The sequence below is a fragment of the Equus caballus genome, chromosome X (assembly GCF_041296265.1).
Source record: "Equus caballus isolate H_3958 breed thoroughbred chromosome X, TB-T2T, whole genome shotgun sequence".
NCBI classification, from domain to species: domain Eukaryota; kingdom Metazoa; phylum Chordata; class Mammalia; order Perissodactyla; family Equidae; genus Equus; species Equus caballus.
The window spans coordinates 88032275-88051981 of record NC_091715.1 but is presented as its reverse complement, the minus strand read 5'-3'; the positions used below and the strand labels follow the sequence as shown (position 1 = coordinate 88051981).

Genomic DNA, 19707 nt, shown 5'->3' with positions numbered 1-19707 from the left:
AACACTGGTGTTTTCCTTGAAGTATAACATGACATTTTGGGACTCTGCCAAATTATATGCTCCTTTCTTATTGCTTGCATGCACCTTAAAAGGCATCTTGAGTAGTGAAATGAAAATTAAAGTAGCTCTGTGCTCCTGGAACTGAGTTAGGATCAACATTTAAAAATCAAGTTTATGTCAGCAGACTAGACTTCAATGAGGAAAACTACTTGATTATGACTCATCTAGGTTCGATTCTAATGAATAAATGTATTATGGAGCATAGCTATTCTGATGATGACTTCTGATAGCAATGGTCAAGCTAAGTTTCTCTGTTAGCCATCTTGATGTGAGTATATTTATTCTAGAAATGTTTGACATGACAGTGTAAGGTTTCTATGGCAGTCCTATCCAGGGACCAGAAGAATCAAGTCATCTTCCTTATGGATTTGACTTTAAATGTTAGCAAGTCTGAATTTATTTTGCAAGTACACTGGGGTATTTAAGTGTCAAGTTTTGAGAAACAGTTTAAAAATCATGCTAAACATAAATATTTCCCGATAAAGTCTTATTTCCATTAAATACCTGCAAATAGACCCAATTCTAGAAAAATCATGTTGCTTTTGTCAGGAGAGCAGTGTGTCTTCGTTTCTTTTAAATTCTGCTTTGCCTTACATGTAGTTTGTTTTCATAATTTTTCTTCCCCTAAAACACTTTTTAATCGAGTATCATCTTGTAATGCAATCTTGAGGCTCTGTTAATGTCAAAATGCCAGAATGAAGTGTGTGTGATTTAGAAACAGCTACAGAATTCATAGATTGAATTACGGCCGAAATACTCTTTTGGGGCTCAATGATGCTATCTGAAACATCTTATTTAAGTCATATTTATAAGCAGTTAGTCATTTTACTCTTAGCATGGAACATCTCTTATGCACCACTTCAAATCTCTCAGCCGTGCCTCTTCTTCCAGCCATATCTGTGGTAAACAGTTCCCCACAGACTTGGACCAGCTTGGCACAGGTGAAACCTGACAGCACCTCACCTCCAGCCTGCACTAAATGTCTCTTGCTTGCTTCCCTGGGCTTCTCTGATACCACAGCACAGGCCATGATGGAAACCTGCTCATTGCTCACACAAATGCAACCTGAAAGTACAGGGAAGTTAATGCTTCATAGGATAAGTCTTGACTGATGAGGAATGAAATTCAATGGATAAATGCTTCTCCCCCTTTCTTCTCCTAAGTAGAAGATTTTGAGAAGAATTTCCTGTCTTCTCTCCAGCTTCAGTAGGAGCAGGCAACCAGTCATCTGTAGGAGTGGCCGCCTTGATAATGTATCCTTGGACAGGCTTTTCTCCCTCCCTCTTTCACACTCTCTGTCCTCACTCCTGTTTCCTGAATCATAGTCCCAAATAAGCTGTTGTCTCTGGCTTTGATTTTAGGGAAACTGAGGCTAAGACACTCTATAAAGTGATTAATTGTATTTAGATGAACTTCAAGTATTTATCATAGCTTACTTACTACATTATGATAGAAAACATCCATATTATGCCCCCCCGAAAGAAATATATGATTTATCAACTTCTCTTAAAGAAAAAGTAATTATATCAGGGAGAGAACAAGTTTATACAAGGTAGATAACAATGGGGATTGCATACAAATGACACAGAATGCTGAGGTGCACATACCAAAGAAAGTCCTTGGTCTCATTCATCCATTCATTCATTCGTTTAATTAATATTTATTGAGTCTATATCAGGTGCCAGGCGCTATGCTGGGTATTAAGAATACGGGATAAGTATAACAGATATGGTCCCTGTCCTCGTGGAGCTTATAATCTATAGATTTTACAGTGGTCAATCAGATATACATATCAACCCAAGAAATCTGATCAGCAGAGGAAAAATGAAATTTTTTCCTCAGGACAATCTCCATCCTCACCCCCAAATAACTCTGGGAGTAAATACATAGGTAAAAGTAGAGGCCACAGAAGGGAGAATAGGAGTTGTTAGCAAAGCCAAGAGCTCATGCCAACAATAAAGTCAGAAAACTTCCCACTTTCAGTCCCTGAAGCAGTTCTCTATTTGGCTTTGATATATCGTGACTTTAACTTTTCTCTAGAAACTTCATTTGTGAATGGTTCTGCTCATGGACTCTCTTGCTCCAACAACCCTGAGATTTCCTCCCAGTGAAGTTCTTACCAGGCTATTGCTGACGTTGACTCGGAACTTAAGCTCAATGAGGTGTTCATCACCTACACTAGATTTGCAGCTGTGCAACCAAGGAGGCAGTTACTCAAGAAACTGCTTGAAGGAGGGGGGAAAAAACCCGACTCTTTTAAGACTACACGGTACTCTAGCTATCCAGACTAATTTGGGTCTGAGTTTGAAATATCATCTAAATTATGCATCTTTGCTCTGGAGTTCACTAACACTTTTCTCAAGCTCTGAGGACTGTCATCTCACCTTAACCTCATGTGACTAGATACAGCTAACAGTGCTCAGTGTCGCAGTATGTTGGAGCATTTACATCTGCTTCTAAGTGTTTAATCTCAGGGTCTCTGAAGAGTTCCCAAAGCGAAGGGAAGCAAAAGGGAATGAGGAAATTAAGTTTTAAAAGATAATATATTAAAATAAAGTTTGTTTAAATAAAGACTAACCAGAATGCTTATAAAATGATCTATTTATTGGAAGGTTAAAGAAAATATTTTGCATTGAGATAGTTTCCAAAATGAGAGGCCCCTATTCTGCCTTGATAAATGTAATAGAGTAAATATCTAATTCTCTCAATTTTGTGTTTGAAGTCTTGAATAATAATAGCTAATACTTATACCAGCTATAGGCCACTGTGCTAAGTGCTTTACACAACTATGTTAGTCAAACCTCACAACAAACCTATAAGGCAAATTCTATTATTAGTCACATTTTACAGGTGGCTCAGAGAGGTTATGAAACTTGCCCAAGGCCACACAGCTAGTCAGTGGCAGAATTGAAACTTGAATCTAAATTCAAAAGAAGATGTTACAGACGACAGACAGTGGAGATCTAACTTGTAATAATTGGTCTCATTGAAAGATGGAACATAAATTGCAAGACATAATAAAACTTTTCTGAAAACCTCAGACATTGCAGATCAAAAGGATTCTTGGAAAAAAAATTAGGAAATGCTTAAGATCAAGATATAGCCTTATAAAATTATTGAATATCAAGGACAAGAAGGAAACTTACAAGTATTCCAACACAAGAAACAGATGACTTAAAAAACAAAACAAAACATAAACAAAACAAAATCTCAGGCTGGTCTCAAAATTCTCATTAACACTGCATTCAAGAAAACAATGGGGCAAATCTACAAGGCGTGGAGTATGAAAGGCCATAGACTAAAAATTCTGTATCCATCTAGGATGGTATTTATTTTAAAGGTAAAAGGAAGGCATTCACAAATATGTAAGAATTCAAGGATTTCAGCATCTACTCACTCTTCCTGAAAAAATCCTGATAAAATGTTCCCTGTTAATATAAAGTTTCACGTTACAAGAGAAACAGCCTTCTTGGCACTTTCCTGGAGGGTTAATTTGTAGTGCACCAGAAAAGTTGCTCTTGCCAAGTAGATTTTTATTGTAATATCTGGTATTAGAGATTCCTTTAGGTTAAAACGTGACTCTTTTAAACTGCAAATACTTCTGGGAAATCTAACATATTAAGCATTTCACAGTCATTGATAATATCTTAATGAACAACTTTAATTGATCAAATATTTTCCTCCTAACAGTTAAGCTGGGGTCAGGTGAACCTGCTGCATAAGAATTTTGATGTGGTGAGAAGATTTTAGCAAGAAGGTAGATAGAAAAGCCTGAAATGGGTTGCCAAGCAAAGCCAGAAAACATTTATGTGCCCTTAAGACAAAGTGACTTATCTGACAGTTGCATTTTAAGACTGGCTCAGCACAAGATGATGAATGTAGAAAATTGAGCAAAATCTGGACTGAATCCAAAACATATGCTGAAAGTACTTTTAGACATGAATCCTTCATCTTATCTGTGATTTGCTTTTATATTATCCCTCAGAAAGTATTGTTCACAAACTGTCTTGTTAACTGAGGGTCCCAGTTAAAAAAATTTTTATGTGAAATTATCCTTTTTAATTCAGCAAAGGAAAATCTATGCTCAGGTTGAACTAACAATGTATTTTAAGGATGGCCGACAGCAAATAAAAAAATACCTATGTCGCCTTTTGTGTATTTTGTATTAACGTTAATGGATTCCCCCTTTTTGTCTTATATTTAGCTAAGGCATAAAACAAGTTTATTGTAGCCTCCTTAGCTTTGTAAGAAATTAAATATAACAGTATATGGACATGGACATTCACGTCTGTCTCACATTTAATATAGCAACAGGACTAAACATCTAAAAAGGTGACCCTGTCTCCGTAGTATTTAAATTTTAGTACTTAAACAATTTATTGCATTCTAATGAATATGTAAAATAGAAATTTCACTTGGAACCCTATGGAGTTGTCTGACTCCCAACAGCTTTGAAAGGGAAAGAAAAAAGTATAGGTTCATTAAGGAACCCAGAATTTAAATGACACCCTCCTAGATACTCAGCACCAGGTCATATCATAATGTTCAGAAGCTCAGAATTATGTATAGATAATATCAGAGGTCAGCTCTAGCAGGAAATGTAAGTTAGTCTGCATTGTGAGAAAACACATTCTCTGAAAAAGAAAAAAGCCACTGTATTATTTACGAAGCGGGAAAAAAAACAAATCCTAACTGGCATTCCACCACTGTTCCTAAGATGTTTCTTCTTTTCTAGGTTCTGTCATATTAGATGTGGTATAGGATAGTGGTTGAGCGCATGGATTCTGAGCCCTGATTGCCTGGGTTTAAACCCCACCTCTACCATTTAGTAGCTGTTTGACATTAGGCAAATTATTTAACTTCCCTTTGCCTCGGTTTCCTTATCTGTAAAAAAGGGACAATACGAATACTAACCTCTTATTGTTGTTGCAAAAATCAAATAAGTGAAAATGTATAAAGTTCTTAGAACAATATCTGCCACACACTATTATATGTGCTAGCTATTATTATTTAGAATTAACTATAATACTTCTTAGTAACTGTTATTATCTTGATCCTTAAGTCTAGTGCTTTTATACTGCATTCCACAATTTTAAACTGTCATTAATACTCAAATGACATCTATGCTTTTCAAGTAAGATGAGATTTATCATCTTCAGCTATCAAAAAATTAATCATTATACAGTTAACTCAATTATCCATGAAAAGGCAAATGGCACCAAAGCTGCATTAATGATAGCTGTGAGGAAAAGGCAGAAGTGAGAATGTCTCGTGATTAACACCTTGACAAAGATGGCTAATATCATAATGTTTGCTAACAGACATTTTACTTCCAAGGAAGTATTTGTTGGGGAGTAAAAGAAAAAGGGGCAATCCAGGTGGTCATATACAATACCTTGAAGAAATACCTACAATAGATTTTTTTTTTATCATTTCGGGAAGAAAATCCAAATCTAGAATGTTCAATATTGTTTTCATTGGTCGTTAAGTCAATGAAATCATTATGAGATTGGGGGGCTGGTCAGTTAAACTATTTCTAGACATCTAATGAATTTCCTTAAGTTTTGCTCTAACACAAGGATTGTTCTCAGTTCACTTACTGATCTAAAAGAAATCATTTTTATGCCACCTACAACTTTTGGTAACAATTGCCCTTAAGCCACCTTCTTAGGTGTGTCAGATAAGAGAAAATGGCATATTAGTAGCCTTAAAGCTATAGCCTGTTTTTCATATCTTAGTGTTAGATAAAGTAATTAATTCACTAACTACTTCAGCACTGTATTTCTACCAGCTTCGGGGTATCCCTTTATTACACAAAAAATATAGTATCACATTGGAAGCATTTGTTGCATTATTCCTTAGTCCCATAATACCTGGGAAAGAAAGAAAGATATGGTCCGTTACCAGAAATAAGTCTTACTAATAGCTTGTCATGTACAAATATGGAATCAATGCACGATTGTTGTTAGTGCTGTTGAGTTGATTCTGACTCCTAGTGACCTTGTGTACAACAGAGTGAAACACTACCTGGTCTTTTGCAGCATCCTCTCTCCTTCCAGCACTGTTATCAGACAATGCTCTGCTGCTATTCAGAGAGTTTTTCATGGCCAATTTTTTTGGAAGTGGGCGGTCAGGTCCTTCTTCCTAGTCTGCCTTAGTCTGGAAGCTCCACTGAAACCTATCCACCATGGGTGACCCTGCTGGTATTTGAAATACTGGTGGCAAAGCTTTCAGCATCACAGCAATGCCCAGCTGCCACAGTATGTCAGTATGACAACTGACAGACAGGTGATGTGGTTCCCTGACTGGGAAACAAACCCAGGCCACGGCAGTGAGAGCACCTAATTGTAAACACTAGATCACCAGGGCTGGCTGCCGATGGATGATACAACGTATTTATTTTTCATTTATTAACCTATACAGAATCTTCCTTGGTCATCCTGTGTCTTCTTAAGATCCGCCCACCCACCTTGCCTCTCTTCCTTTACTCTTTCTTCATGACTGCTCAGTCTTTATTGATCTCTCTGCCCTTCCCCCCTCCTGCTCACCACTATTCTGGCTCTATCCTGGATGGTGCTGCCAGATCCTTTCAGTTGAGTTTTCTCCTGGATCTTTTTGGAGGAGTGGCATTAAACCCCTAAGATCTTGAGCATCCTAGAGGCTTTAGGGCCCCATATTATGCCATATAAACAAATCTTTCCTTACAATATTTTCAAGGTATTATAACACTGGGATTAATAATGTAGTAAATGGAGCCAGACTGTTGGGGTTCAAGTCTTGGCTGCCTCACTTCCTAACTGTGGCCTTGACTAGTTACACAATCTCTGTGTGCCTCACATTCCTCTGCTATAAAGTAGGGATAATAATGGTACCTACCACCTCATAGGATTGATGTGAGGATTGAGTTAATACATGTAAGAAGCTTTGATTAGTGCCTGACACATAGCATCCGCTCAGTAAATCATGAACAATTGTTATTACTACTGGCTGAAGAGCCCAAGGCTCTCATGATGCTTGAAGGTGACTCTGGGTCCTCCAAAATAACAGTTTACACAACAGCCTAAAGCGCCTACCCAATCAATATTCATTTAATGTCTTAAGCACCATTCTCACAGGTCTTTCTGCTATCTGATAAGAGCTAATTTACCTAATCAATTAATCGATATTGTAACTAGAGATAATTTTCATTGATGAATTAATACTGTTTCTCACAGGAAGCATTTGCTGTGAGAGTTGTCTTCTGGAAACAACGCTTTATGATAAATAAATAGCCAATGTAGGGTTTGGTAGCCATCTCTATATAGGCACAGCCCTGTTTGCAGCTTGAGGCATTACTACGTTTATAGAGTGAGATTTGCAAATTAGCATTGAAGAAGTTCATTCATCTCAAAAGGATTGGGTTTTCAGGTGAAGTAAACTTTTACCAGCTGAGATTAGTGCCTCAGTCACAGGGTCTAGAAAAAAGCCATGGTTTCCCATGAGATGATCATATTCTCTCCGTCTCACACTCCTGATATTAGCAAACCACTTGATTCTGTCTAATCTTTGTTCACAATCCGTCACATCTTTCCGTTTCCTTACCGTTTCACATTTGTTAATTAATACAATGATCTAATTAACTCTCTATCTCCAGTTTTTCTCTTATTCAATTCATCCTGTCTGCCTCTGTCACATTAATCTTTTCAAAGCTCTGCTTCCAGCAAGTTACTCTCCATTTCAAAATCTCCACTCCTAAAGGACGTTTTCTCTGGATTATCATTTAAAACCCCCCACCTTCTCCTACAGGAATAAGTGACCCCAGGAGGCTGTAGAATTGAATTTCCTGGAGGTAGCTAAGAAACGATTCGTTTTTACAGGAATACAGAAAGAAAGAAGAGAGAGATCCCAAGAATCTCTGTGATGTTACTGACCTTGCTTATTGGGCACAAGATTCCTGGATGATGTGCTTTCCAAGGTCATGTACAGCAACTGAGTGGGAAGTGAAAGGACAAATCCCAACCTTTTCCACAAGGGGGCAGCAAACACCGACTGTGGGGTTGTGTAGAAGCTAGCAAGTCTGCAGGAGGGAAAAAGGGAGTGCAAGGTAAGGTGAATTCTAATCATATTTTCTCATTGCGATGGTATCCGACTGCCCCTTAGGTGAATGTCAAACTCCAGAATCACCCTGAGAGCTTGGTAGAAATGCAAATGTCTGGTCCTCACCCAGGTGATTTTGATGCAGTTCTTCTTCAGACTCACTCTGAGAAGCACTGATGCAATATAAAAACATCTAATATTGTGCTTTTCACTTCAACACTAGTCATACCTTTCCTTAAGCTGTTGCCACTTTTTTAAATGCCGTTTTATTCCATCTCTACACCTGTGAAACTCCTTTCCATCCTCAAAGGCTATTGCAAATGCAACCTTCTCTCTGATGTCTTTTCCAAAGCCGGTTCCCCCACCCCCAACAAATTATTGCTCCTGCTGCAATGGATAGGATGGCACAGAGAAGTCTCAGTACTGGGCTGGGGGTGTGTTAGGGGCATTGTGATGGGACTGCTGGGATGCTGCTGAAAGCTGGGTTCTAATTTTTGCATTGAGGTTTTACAGCTATTTGTTGACTTGAGCTAGAATTAACCCAAGGACTAGCCAGCAGCTGGCTAAAACATTTGGGAAGTAGCCCAGATATCAGGGCTACCTTGGGTTAGGGCGCTGGTTCCCAATGGTAGTGCAAATTGGAGTCACCTGGGGGTATTTAAAAACTCTTGATACCTGGACCCCATCCCCAGACATTCTGACTTAATTGGTGTGGAGTGTAACCTGGAAATAGTATTTTTAAAGCCTCCATATGAGATTCTAATGTACATCAAGGTTTGCAAGCTTTGGATTATGGCGAGAGTACTGGACTAACAGTTTGGGAGAAAGCCTGTTAGCTATGTCAGAGCAGCAGGCTTGGGATGGGAAGAAGGGGAGATGAACTGGTTTGCAATAGTCACCTCCAGAAGAACATAGGGGAGAGGCATTGGTCACACTGAAGGGGCAATCTAATTGAGCATGTGCAGTTGAAGTAAATTATATAAAGGCAGATCATTCGCAATGATGCACATGATGGGTTGGGAGATATTGTTACACTTTAAACTGGTAGATTTGAACCTATGAACTGGTAGATTTAAAATCTAAGAATGCCAGATGCATCTGATTCGAAGCACATGTTATGTTTTCTACCATTTATCAAATTTAATATTCACCAGGATCCCTGGAAATATTGTTAAAAACACAGTTCCTTGGACTGCATCCCCTAACAAATGTTTGTGCAGGTGGTGATGGTGGTTTTTAGTAACAGAACCACTTAGTCCTTTTGTTTTCCGGAGAAAACTTATCTTGAACTTCAATATATAAAACAAAACCAGAGCTGACTTAGTTCAAGCAGTAGTTTGGGGATTCAGTTTAAACCACTAAGCAGCTTCTTCCCCCGAACTCATTCTCTAAGGCCAGTCCTTGAGGCTTCTTACTGTTTGAAATCCGCTTCCTGAATCCTTCCTAAATTTTAAAATGCAATTCTATAATTCTAGAAAAATAACCTACAGAAATACTCGCACAATTGTGGGAGAGTAAATATACAGGAGTGTTAATTCAATACTGTAAAAGTAAAAACATTTTTAGAGATAAAAATGTCAGTGAATGTGGGAATGGTTAAATCAGTTATGGTAATTAAAATAACTGATAGTTACTGAGCACTTAATATTGGCCAAGCACTGCACTGGATGCTTTATGTCTATTATCTCATTTATCCCTCTCAACTATATAAAGTAATGTCAAAGCAAAAATTGCAATGGACAGAGTTAAACAGGTAGGCAAGGCTATTGCAACAGAGAAGAGAGAGGTCAGAACTCCGTCTGAACTCAACTCTGCTGAAACAAAAGGTGGGCAGGGTTAAGCTCCAGAGTGAACTAGTAGAAAAGTACTGGAGGGCATTAGTGGGGAGTCATAGGCCATCTGTGTTTGCTAATTGGCTTTATCCAAAGGGGAGATAAACTCATATCTTTATGACAGCTTGGTAAGGCACCTACCAAAGTTAAGCTCCCATTCTCCCACAGAGATTGGGAGAAAGGGGTGCTACCTTTCTTGATGATTATATTTCAAAGGGATAGCTCCTGGATCCTTGAGAAAGACATTCCTGGGTTGTAAAACTGGCAAGAGGCTTTTAAAACGATTTACATCTCAAAGGAGCTCAAAAACAATTTACAATTAAAAGTTTTCTAAAGTAAATGACCTAAGAAAAGGAAGGTCAGGGGTGTAGAGTCAGGAAGAAGCAGCCTGTTTAAAGTTTAGTTAAGCTGAGGGGAACATAAGGCCATCTGGGGCAGTAGATACTATTATTATCGCCATTTTACCGGTGAAGAAATTGAAACTTAGAGAAAGCAAGGGTTTTTTTTGAAGATTACACTGCTGGTAAGTGTAGGAGTCAGATCAGACCCTGTCTCTCATTCAAGTAACAGCAAGTTTAAGCACTTTGTGGCGCTGCCTCGCCATTCAGACAATGGTATAGCACAAAGCTTTTAAAAAGCATGCAGTAGATCTGTATATACCAACATAGGAAGATGTCTTCAAAAGGTTAAATTTTTTAAATGCAGAGCAATTAATTACTATTTTGGTCAAAACAGACAGTAACAACAACTGAATGGAGAAATCATAAAAGTAGGTCAATTTGTCTCTCTCTCTCTCTTTGTAAGTCCAAAAGAAAAGGTGTGAAAAGGAAAAAAAACTGCGGTTACTTTGAGGGAATTAGAAGTGGGTGGGAAGGATTTCGATTTCACACAAGTCCAAATCATTTAGTTTTCTTCTTCCTCTGTCTTGAACTTGTATGTTTTGTTTTTGAACTTAAGAAGGCAGAGGAAAAATGGAAAAGGAGAGAGGAAAAGAAAAGAAGAGAAAAATGGGACTGGAAGAGGACAACAGGAGACAAATAAAAGAAGGGGGAAAGAGAAACGTAAAAAGGAAAAGAACAGGCGAGAGAGGAAAACGAGAGTAATAAAAAGCAATGAAGAAAAGAGAAACAGAGAAGGAATGAGAGAGGGAGAGACAAGAGGGAGAGAGAGAAATAAGAGAATTGTAAAATGGAAAAATAAAGAGAAAGATAATAAAGAGTATCATAGGGGAACAAAAGAATAAAATGAGGAGAAGGAAAGGGAAAGGAAATAAGAAATACAAGAAAGAGAAAGAAAGAGCCGGATTAGAAAACTTCTTTAAGTCTGTTACCATAGAGCTGAGGGTTTGGCTCTAGGAACCAGGATAGTTTCCTTCAAATGCTGATGTTCTGTTGACTTAAGAGTGGCCACCTAGTCAGGGAGGCCTTCCTGTACCTTTCAAACACTCCTGCTCCCTCTTGCTGCTTCCACAGGCAGAGTGCCTAGAGCACGTGCCAGGTGTGAGTATGGCGCTGAGATGACTTTATGCATCTTAGTTATTTTTCTCCTGATCACAAAGGAAGGGATCATCTGATCTACTCAGAAAAATTGTCTTAATCCTAACAGGAATTTACTATTCCTAGCTCTTCCTATTGATTTATGTAAATACTATCATCTTCTCTCGCTGAAGATGACCCCAGCAGTAGCTTTGGTCCATCTGCTTTTACTGTTTTCACCTAGAAGACAAAGGTTTAGAATTTATTTTCAAAAGTATCTGTGTACTTACCATAACAAAAGATTTAAAGGAAAACTAAACCTATTTTTAAAACAATTTTAAACTAATTTCATAAAATACCAATTTTTTCTCTCTCACACACACACAATTCTGCCTCTGCTCTTGTCGAAGAAAACACTTTTGTTACCTGAATCTTCCTCCACATTCTCATTACTGATAATTTCTTTTTTATTCCTGTGACTTGTTACTTCTGTCTATAGTTTCCATTCCCATTGTATTTAAGGCAAAATTCATTATAGAGTGAGAGTCTCTCTCTAAAGAAAAATTTTGTTGCTGTAAAGCACATCTGTAATGGTGAAAAAATATATATGTATATATATGTTGGTACACTTCACAATGGGGAATTTCCCTCCGTTTTTTCTGCTTATACCATCCTCGACAGACAAGGTGCTTCTTTAAGCACAGTTACGAAGGAGGGTTGTTTAACTAGTTTTACTCTCAACTCTAAGTCAGGGAGAGCCCACTGGGTATAGGTTTCCTTTATAACAGTCCCTCAAAGGTGTCTTTTAGTTTGGAAATTTATGAAGACCATGAAAGGTTTTGTTGGGAATGACTATAAAACATTGGTTCTCAAAACTGACCTTGCCTTTGAATCAACCTGGGGAGCTTGTTAAAGGATTCTCAGGCCTCACATGGTTTTTGTTACACCTGGCTGGTATTTCTTTTTTGCTTCAGTATTCTCATTACTAGGTCTTAAAACCTCCTAATGCAGGCTTTAGGTTTTAAGTTCTTAGCAATCAATCTCTATTGAAAGGTTTGAGTCATTTCAATAGGCCATAGAACAGCACTGTTCACTAGAAATATAATGCAAACAACATATGTAATTTTATATTCCAGTAGATTCATTTGAAAAGTAAAGAGACAGGTGAAATCAATTTTAGTAATTTCATTTAACCCAATATAACCAAAATATTATCATTTCATCATATAATCAATATCAAATATTTATTGAGATATTTCACATTGGTTTTTTGTTCATACGAAGTCTATGGAATCCAGGGTGTATTTTACACTAAGAGCTCATCTCAATCTGGACTAGCCACATTTCAGGTGCTCAATAGCCACATATAGATACAGTCTGCTATATTAGTGCAGATAGAGAAGACCATGGTTGTGGCTCTAATCTGATTGCATCGGATCTTTATCTATATTTTCTTAATGCACGGCATTCCTCCACACGGTAGCAAAGTGCAGTTTAATGGTGTCTCAGCTGAAAAAGCTCTCTCATGGTGGATGGAAATGGTTAGCAGATCATTTCATGTACAGTAATATTTCTAAATGTTCCCTGGAAAGCAGTAGCTCTCGTTTTTCCTGTTTATTCATTCTTGCCCACATTATGTGGATTATATAAATAATGCTTCACAATGTATGTTGGATCTGTTGTAAAAAACTGACTTCTAACATTGTATCCATTCATAATATGAGATATATATCTAGCATCAGAGAGTAATGGTCAGCAGAACGGTTATCTGCGAGTAGAAGCAGCGTTAGGTGAGCGTGGAGAGACTAGGCAAAGAAATACAGCCCAGGGAGGCATGAAACTGGAGCGACAGATAGAACATATAAAATCACATACAAAAGAAATGAGATGAGCGTAAATATAAAGTCCTCATGTTACAATGGATCTGTATGCTTAAAAACATTGGATTCGAAGAATAACTCAGTCAGTCTAGTGTTTTGGGACATTTTATTAAATAAAAGAGTGAATTTCATTGTAAACCCATTGAGTTATGTAGAAATCAGATATTCTAATAAGCAGCACAATCAAACTGTGTATTTTGGCATTTTAAAAGGTCAATTCGATGTGTTGTAATGTTAGTCCCCAATTATGAAGATTCACCCATGCAAAATATTGCCTATTTACAAATTTAGACCAACATGGCTGATGAAAATCTGGGGAGTAAGAGGAATTTAAAGACTAAAGATAGTCATGCCAAATTGTAATTGATGAGGATCTTCTGATTGAATTGTGCATTGTCCAGGGATAGTGATGACAAATTATAAGGGAATGGGAGATTAAAAAAAGGCAGAAAAGAGAGCAGAGAAAACGTACAGAAAATGCTAAGATTGGGAAAGAAGAATAAGAAATTCTATCAAACACCCAGAGAAGCTTTTACAGTAAAGTATAAAAAAGAAATCAAGGAAAAATTACAGGTATTTCAGTTTGGATGCTTTTGAATCTAAGTAACAGAAAATTCAGCTTAAATTGTTTTACACAAGTCTAGGGGCAGGACTTCAGGCACAGTTTCATCAGGCCACTAGCTCAGTTTTTCTGTGGTTCTTTCCACTCTGCTCTCCTCCATGTTCTGTAATTATTTTCAGGCTATTCTTCCTCATTGTGGCAAAATGGCTGCAGCAGTTACAGACTTTACATCAGTACCTTACACTTATGCAAAAGTCCTGGGCTTCATTCTAAACCAATCTGAACCAATGTGGTGGTCAGGGGAATACCATACATTTATTGCTTTATATTTTTATTGAAGTATAATTGAGATACAACATTATATTAATTTCAGGTGTACAACATAATGATTTGACATTTGCATACATCGTGAAATGACCACCACATTGTCTGTTTACCATTTGTCACTATACAAAGTTACAACTTTTTTGTTCTTGTGATGAGAACTTTTAAGATTTACTCTCTTAGCAACTTTCAAAATTGCAATGCAATATTATTGACTATAGTCCCCGTGTTGTATGCCACATCCCTGTAACTTATTTTATGACTTCGGGAGTGGGCAAAATGGATAAAGGGGATCAAGAGGTACATGTATTGCTTTAAATCAGTTATCGAGCATCCACCATTTAATTGGGATTGCAGAGGAGGTGAGATTGTGCTAATTGGATTATGCTTCTCAGGGCTCATCCTTATAAAGAGGGTCAATTTCACCCAAATTGCATGACTACCACTCAACAAGAGAGGGATGAAATGGATGCTGTGGAGACAAACAAACATCCACTTCAATGCAGATGGGAAATACGTCCCTGAATGATATATCTGAGAGTCCAGCCGGAGAAATTTCAGTTAATCACAATCTGATCTAACTAAAAAGGAAACCTGGCTTTCATCAACATGATTAGCAGATGCCTACGCCCTTTGCAAATAAATAGGCCATATTACATTTAGGCACAGTTATTGTGAAGACTTTGGAAAATTATTCAAAACTAAATAAATACTTAATCATTAAATGTAATATTTTTAAAAATCCTTAATTAAACAGAATTCACCAGTATCTATAGCACAATTTTAATGAGCATTTCACGATATTAATCTAGTTTGTTTATGAAGTCTCACGGGTGAAAACCATCTTCCATTTTATTTCTTCCTAAATAAATTGTTTTCTATTATGTAGACATATATAATAAAGTGGAGAGTTAATAATTATCTAGTAAATTTTGAAATATCTACAGAGACAATTTGTGTAATTTGGGAGCCTTAACAAACTCTAAAATGTTTATCTTCAATGGTTTTCATTTAAAGCAAATCCTGATACTGGATCACAGTCAATCAAGAGTATTACTTTTGGGGTCGGCTCCGTGGCCGAGTGGTTAAGTTCACGTGCTCCGCTTCAGGGGCCCAGGGTTTCACCGATTCGGATCCTGGGCAGGGACATGGCACCGCTCATCAGGCCATGCTGAGGTGGTGTCCCACATAACACAACCAGAGGCACTCAAAACTAGAATACACAACTATATACTGGGGGGCTTTGGGGAGAAAAGGAAGAAGAAAAATAAGATTGGCAACAGTTGTTAGCTCAGGTGCCAATCTTTAAGAAATAAAAAGAGTATTTTGTGGGATTTTCTGTGTGTGTGTGTTGGTCTAGGACAGTGCTGCCCAATAGAAATATAATGTAAGCAGCATATGTAGTTTTATAGTTATTAGCCACATTAAAAAGCAAGAAAGATAGATGATTTTTAACATTATATAATAACCCAATATCTCCAGAAACATTTCAACATTAATCAAATGAAAATATTAATGAAATATTTTGTCATTTTTTTCCTACAAAAGTTTTCAAAATGTGGTGTGTATGTTACATTTCCAGCACATATCAATTCAGACCAGCAGCATTTCTTGTGTTCAATAGCCCCATGTGGCTAGAGGTTATCATATTGTATAACATAGGTATAGAGTTGTTCATTTTTATTCTCCGTCCAGTCCAAAGGCTCTTGATATCAGCCAAGAGTACCGTGCACCTTTTAAAGTATAGAATTTTCCTCAATATAGTGTCAATCTTTGCTGCTACTTATTTTAAAAATAGACTTCTCTTATTTTTGTCTGTGACCCATACTTTCATATAGTTTATTAATGCTGTGTTGAGGCTTTGATAATCCTCTTTCTGTAAATCTTAATTTTATTACCTCGTTCTTATTACCCTTTTATTTATTTAGAATTTATTGGGATGAATGCCAATGACTGGCTTAATTCCAGTTTCTTCAATATTTTTTCATTTTCTACAGTAATTTTATCCATATCATTTTCATCTGGATTCTTTAAACCTTTTGCATTAGCTCAAAATCCGTTTTCTGAAGTATTTATGGTTTTCTCTCCTTTGATGCATACAAATTCACTTAATAAGCCTTAAAATTGAATGATATTTCAAAAATTCCACATCTGCAGCCTCATGTATATGACTTTATTCAGATTATTCTACAAAGCATATTTGTGCATTGATAGTACAATAACCAAATTAACAAATACAATTTCGTCTTCTTGCAAGGTGCGAAAGTATTTCCGAAAGTCTATTTATTTAGATAAAACTCATTTATGGTTAATATCAATAGTTCAAAGACTGTACTGATATTAAAATGAGGTTAATGTAACACATGTCATAGGATTGTATTTAGAAGACAACAGATGGAAAAACACATAGCACATTCTGTGACCTATTACCTTGCCAATATATGTTTGCCTCTCTCTCTTCTTGTCCCATCCTGATGTCATTATTTCGATGAAATAGGCTTGGCAGCAGAAAACAGTAGTTAAGATGTGAGCTCTCGAGTCAGTCTTGAGTTCTTAGCTCTGCCACTCACTAGCTGTGTAAGCTTGACTGAGTTTCTTTACTTATTATTAGATTCTTTGTATGTAAATTAGGAATGATAAATTTGACTTATCTCACTGACTATTGAGAGGATTAAGTGAAATATTTTATGCTTGCACACAATTAGCACTCAATAAAATTCTCTATTATTATTAATAGCCGTAGTACTTCAAGGTAAATTGTCTTCACTGGAATATATCTACATATATCTGTCATTACTACTGCAACTTAAGAAGTATTTTTTCTTGAAAAAGTATCTGGAACTGTGTGGCAGGTAAAACCCATTACCTTAATCATGTTCTATTAGTACAAGAGACATTTTAGACATTAATGAACCAAATATTTGACTCAAGAAGCTAGAAAAAGAACATCAAAATGAACCAACAAAAGTAGGAAATAGTTATTTAATAAAAATTAGTTAGAAGCACTTCTATAGAACTGTTAAATAAAACCAAAACCAGTAGTTGTTTCTGTGAAAATAAATCCACCCAACACAGGTCTACCCAAGAAAAAAGTAAAAACACACATTTGAGCAAAATTAGAAGTGAGAAAGAGGATATGTAGAAGAATTTAAAAATTGAGAGACTATTACATAAAATTCTGCATCAAGAGATTTGCAAATCTAGATTAAATGAAATTGTGAAAAATAGAAATTGTGTGTTTAAAAAAAGCCACTCAGTAAGAGGTAAAACATAATGCCTGAATAGACCAAAAACAAAAAATGAAGAAAATTATAAAAATTATACCACCTAAAAGACAATAGAGCCAGTGATTTTACAATCAGTTTCTGGTAAGCTTTCAAGGAACAGAAAATTCCTGCCATTTTAACTATTTCAAAGCAAAGAAACGGATATAAAAGTTTCCAATTCATGTCACCAGCCTAGTAGAACTATGACACTAGATCCCTTCAAGGAAAGCAGATCAAAAACAAACTTAAGACCTCTGGTACTAGTTAATATAGATGACAAAACTGATTTTCTCAAGTTTTATTGAGAAATAATTGACATGCATCATTGTGTAAGTTTAACGTGTACAGCATGATGTTTGATTTACATATATTGTGAAAGGATTGCTACAATAGGTTTAGTTAACATCTATCATCTCATATATATATACAATAAAAAGAAAAAGATTTTCTCCAGGTGATGAGAACTCTTAGAATCTACTCTCTTTAACGACTTTCCTATACATATTATACAGCAGCGTTAACTGTCGTCATCACGCTGTACGTTGCATCTCTAGTACATATTTATCTTATAACTGGAAGTTTGTACCTTTTGACCACCTTCCTCCAGTTCCCCGTCTCCTTCTCCCTGCCTCTGGTGACCACAAATCCAATCTCTTTTTCTATGAGTTTGATTTTTTGAAAATTAGATTCCACCTATACGTGGAGATTATACAGTATTTGTCTTTCTCTTTCTGGTTTATTTCATGACAAAACTGATTTTTGAATGGGAGGACTCGATATTGCAAAATATTAGTTTCTCCCAATTTGCTTCATAAACTTAAATGCAATGCAAATCAGACACCTGGTGAGATTTTTTTTTTTCAGAACTTGATAAATTAATTCTAAATTTTACCTGAAGGAAAAGGGTGTGTGAAATTAGATATTTTAAAAAACTAATTAGATAGCATGGGGCTTGTTCTAGCAGTCATCTCAACATAAGAAAAGGTACAGTAGTTAAAGTCATTTGGTGCTGGAAGAGGAATAAACAGATAAATCAATGGAAGAGAAGAGAAAGACCAGAAATGATGTGAGTTCTCATAGCATATGATTAAAGTAGCATTTCCAATTAACAAGGTAAGGATGGATTGTTCAATATATATTGTAAAGATAATTGCTTACTTGGAAATAAATCAGTTAGACCCCCCCGCTTCACTCTGAAATAAGAATGCATTTAAGAAGAGTAAATATTTTAATGTATAAACAAAAACTATAAGTGGAAAATATAGAATGTTTTAATATTGGACTCAAGAAGGTATTTCTAAGCATGGTGTGAAACTCAGAAGTTTTAAAGGAAAAGACCAAATATTTGAGGACATAAAATTATATTTTTTCCTCACAGGCAAAATATGCTATATGCAGAATTAAAAGAAATGTCAAACTAAGAAAATAGTTTCAACACATAGGCTAGACAAAGGATTAGTATCTTGCTATGTAAAGATATATTAAGTGACTATTTCCTCGTAAGCTAAAATTCTCTGGCAGTTAGTGAGTTTTCAGGTTGTCATTAATCTGCATCCCAAACTGACAGTTATGTGAGGCCTGAGAAATCTTTCCAGGGTAACTATGTCCTGGCCTTTTTCCTTTTCCTCCAACAAAAAAGCATGCTTTACCATGGGCTTTGTGCTTTATTCATTTATTTCACGTGCCATTTATTGTTACTTCCGTGGCTTTACTTTTGCACAGTCAACGTTGAAAGGTGTTTTTACCTATTAAAACAAAACAAAAAACCCATAGCTGCAAATTTGGCTTTACTGCTACCAGAGAGTAATGGATGACCATGACTGCATCATTCTGAGAGTAAGACTTTGTCACAGGTATGTTTAAGACTAGTTATTAGCACATTTTAAAACTTTTTCAGAGTTGTAACTCTTTATTAGAGCAGTCACAGAAAGGATTTTAATCAGACAACATAATTTGTGTCTCAGAGCACCTTTACAAAGACATACTTCAGCGCTGAAAATAAACTGTCCCGAGAGCCTGCATCCCAGCCCCTCAAAGCCCGCTTCTCTCTGCGTTTAGCAGTGGGGAGATGTGTTAGACCAACGTGAGGAACTTTTAGAAGTTTCCGTCTCCTCTTATCTATGAAAAGTTTTTCAACATTAGTCTTTTAAAGGCAACTCCCTCCATTCTCCATGTTTACTATCTGTCACCTAGAAGTGATTTTAATGGTTAGAATTGAAGTTCCTAGAAGGA

At 36.5% G+C, this 19707-nt stretch overlaps 1 long non-coding RNA gene across 2 annotated transcripts in view; it reads left to right on the top strand.

Moving 5' to 3' along the window:
* Positions 1–19707, top strand: part of LOC111771643 (uncharacterized) — a 642377-nt gene that overhangs the window by 174498 nt on the left and 448172 nt on the right. The window lies entirely within an intron of this gene.